Source organism: Chiloscyllium plagiosum, chromosome 21, assembly GCF_004010195.1.
Source record: "Chiloscyllium plagiosum isolate BGI_BamShark_2017 chromosome 21, ASM401019v2, whole genome shotgun sequence".
Taxonomy (NCBI): domain Eukaryota; kingdom Metazoa; phylum Chordata; class Chondrichthyes; order Orectolobiformes; family Hemiscylliidae; genus Chiloscyllium; species Chiloscyllium plagiosum.
Genome location: NC_057730.1, coordinates 43448991 through 43452704, shown reverse-complemented (window position 1 = coordinate 43452704; position 3714 = coordinate 43448991). Strand labels below are relative to the sequence as shown.

Genomic DNA, 3714 nt, shown 5'->3' with positions numbered 1-3714 from the left:
GGTGGGCCCATGGGTGTTCCGTTGATTTGTTCGTATATCTGGTTGTTGAATGTGAGGTGTGTTGTGAGGCACAAGTCCAGTAGTTTAAGTATGCCATCTTTGTTGATGGGTTCAACATCCTATTGTCTGTTCAGCAGGTTGGCTATTGTTTCTCTGGTTAGGGTTTTGTCGATAGAGGTGAACAGTGCCATTACATCGAATGAGAACATGGTTTCTTCCTTGTCTATGTGTATATTTCTGATGATGTCCAAGAATTCCTGTGTTGATTGTATAGAGTGTCTGGATCCGCTGATCAGGTGTTTCAGTTTCTGCTGTAGTTCTTTAGCCAGTTTGTATGATAGTGTCCCTGGTAGTGATACTATGGATCTGAGTGGGATGTCTGGTTTGTGCACTTTAGGTAGTCCATAGAATCTGGGGGTATTGTTGCTTTCAGGTTTCATTCTCTGTAGGTCAAACCTGGTTATCTGAGTTTTTTTTTGTAGTGTGTTGTTTATCCTATTGGTGAGCTGTGGGGTGGGGTCAAACTCCCTCTTTTGGTAGGTGTTGGTATCTGCAAGTAGTTGCGATTTTTCGATGTAGTCTGCTTTGTCCAGGATGACCGTCATTCTGCCTTTGTCTGCTGGTAGTATGATTATGTTCTTATAGTTTCTTAGCGATTTTTCGATGTAGTCTGCTTTGTCCAGGATGACCGTCATTCTGCCTTTGTCTGCTGGTAGTATGATTATGTTCTTATCGTTTCTTAGTGATTTTAGTGCTTCCCTCTCCATGGTGTTGAGGTTATGTGTTTGTCTTTTCCTTGTTATCAGAGGTATGATACTTTGTCTCACTGTTTGTTGTGTCTCTTCTGTCAGTCCATTGTTCCTGAGTGTGCATTCTAGTGCTGCTAGGAATTCTGCTGTCTTGGCGTCCCTGTGGTTGTAGTTGAGTCCCTTGGCCAGTATTGTTCCTTCCGTGTCTGTGAGCTGTCTGTGGGAGAGGTTTCTAACCCAGGTATGGGTTGTGGTGTCCTTTCTGTTGTGTGTTAGTTTGGCCATTTTTTCTTTTAGTGCCGTTTTTTTGCAGTGTGTGGTCCTGTTCTGTCCTATGGTGTCGGCCTGTTCTATGGTCCGGGTCCATTTCTGATTGGTGGTTTTTGAAATTAACGATTTTTGGCGCGCAATTTCTTGTCTGGGTCAGATATGTGGATGACACCTTTGTAATCATTAAAAACACAGAAATAGAGAACACACACTGGATCATCACACTCACAGGAATCCGATTCACTAGAGAGGAAGAAAAAGACAACCAACTCCCATTCCTAGACGTGATGGTACAGAGAGCACCGAATGGAGAATTCACCACAAAGGTATACAATAATGCCACATACACAGACCAAGTCCTGAACTACGAAAGCAGCCACCCCAAACAACCACAAAAGAAGTTGCATCAAGACACTATTCAAAAGGGCCACAACACACTGCAGTGCACTAGAATTGCAAAAAGAGGAAGAAGAACACCTATACAATGTATTCGCCAAAAACGGATACCAGCGCAATTTCATCAACAGATGCCTAAGGGAAAGACAACGGAACGAGGACATGCCGCACCCCAAAGGACTAGCCACACTACCATACATCAAGAGCATTTCCGAACTGACAGCCAGACTACTGCGACCACTAGGACTCATAACAGCACACAAACCAACAGCCACTCTCAGACAACAACTCACCAGAATGAAGGACCCGATACCCAGCATGAGAAAAACCAATGTAGTGTACAAAATCCTATGCAAGGACTGCGCAAAACACTACATAGGACAAACAGAAAGATAGCTAACGATCCGCATCCATGGACACCAACAAGCCACGAAATGACACGACCAGCTATCCTTAGTAGCCGCACACGCAGATGACAAGCAACATGAATTCGACTGGGACAACACTACTATTATAGGACAAGCCAAACAGAGAACAGCCAGGGAATTCCTAGAGGCATGGCACTCATTAACAGATTCAATCAATAAGCACATCGACCTGGACCCAACATACCGACCACTGCAGCGGACAGCTGGAACTGACAACCGGAAGCGGCAGATTCAAACCACTACAAATGCCGGAGGAAAGATAACAGAAGCGCTTCACAGGAGGCTCCCAAGCACTGAGGATGTCACCTAGACAGGGGACGAAACGTCTGCAACACAAATTCCCAGCTTGGCGAACAGAACCACAACAACTTGTTTTAGATTATTCAGTTCATCTACCTTAGGGACTCAGAATAATTTGTTATATTCTCGTGGTAGAGGTATGTTATTTGGATTGTTGCAAGTTGTGATGGATGATCAATGTTTGTGAATTCAGAGGGTGCATGCTCACATCTTGAGAGATGAGGCCAGATTATCCAGAATATTGTTGAGCTACAAATTGATGGAGCCCTCCTGCAGAGCGTGAAGGTAGCTTGTTATGCATTTTAACTTCAGTCCATCTTTTATTAACTTGTTTCATGCCTATGTCAAGAATCCTTTTTGTCTGCTTACCTTTCAGCTTGCTTGATTATATAATACAAGTATTGCAAGATTTCCTACTCTGCTGTTTGAGATTCATTCCTGAAAGTATAATTGACAGTTTTAAAATACATTAGTTTGTTTTGTTTTTCATGTAGTTGCATTATCTTTGGCACATTTCTTGCTGCTGGTGCACACAGCTACATTTTTGTGTTGTATACTTTTGAAAATAGCTTTCCCATTTCACTCTTGCTGATAATTACATTCAATTACTTGCATTCACCACAATTTTCATCTTTTTATTATTTTTAAATAGTAAAACACCCCAAAGTCCTTTACAGGAGACGTTTAGGGAGTGAATTTCAAATCTTACAGCTACAGGTAGGGCATTGAAATTTTGGGATGCACAAGAGAACAGAATTAAACGAGTACAGATAACTCATCAGGTTGTAGGGTTGAGGGAGATTACAAAGATAGCAAGCAGCAAGGTCATTAAGAGATTTGAAAAGAAAAGTGTGAGAATTTTAAAATGAAGATTCTGCAATGCAGTACAGTAGCAGGTAATAAGTGAACCAGGTGAGGAGAAAGTTGGAATAAGGGCAGCAGGGTTTTGGATGAGCTCAAGCTCTCAGAGTATAATGTGGGAATTCTGTTGGGATTACAATGACAATTCTAAATTTAGAGAATAATGAGACATTCGAGCAGTGGTATAATGGCATTTCAGGAGTCTAACTCCTAAATGGAATATGTATTCTTGTATCTTTAGCTCAATGGCACCTGCCCCACAAGTGCTCCTGTTCAACATTAGGGCGGGTTGTTGTGGTTCTGTTCGCCGAGCTGGAAGTTTTTGTTGCAAACGTTTCGTCCCCTGGCTAGGCGACATCATCAGTGCTTGGGAGCCTCCTGCGAAGCGCTTCTTTGATGTTTCCTCCGGTGTTTATAGTGGTATCTGGTTGTTGAATGTGAAGTGTGTTGTGAGGCACAAGTCCAGTAGTTTAAGTATGCCATCTTTGTTGATAGGTTCAGAGTCCTGTTTTCTGTTCCCAGAAATATACCAACCACTACAGCGGACAGCTGAAACTGACAACCAGAAGCGGCAGGGACAGACCACTATAAACACCGGAGGAAACACCAAAGAAGCGCTTCGCAGGAGGCTCCCAAACACTGATGATGTCGCCTAGCCAGGGGACGAAACATTTGCAACAAAAACTCCCAGCTCGGCGAACAGAACCACA

The 3714-nt window shown here is 43.0% G+C and overlaps 1 protein-coding gene across 2 annotated transcripts in view; it reads left to right on the top strand.

The window, feature by feature from the left end:
• radil (Ras association and DIL domains) overlaps positions 1–3714 on the top strand; it is a 124407-nt gene that overhangs the window by 6289 nt on the left and 114404 nt on the right. The gene's annotated exons all lie outside the window — the stretch shown is intronic.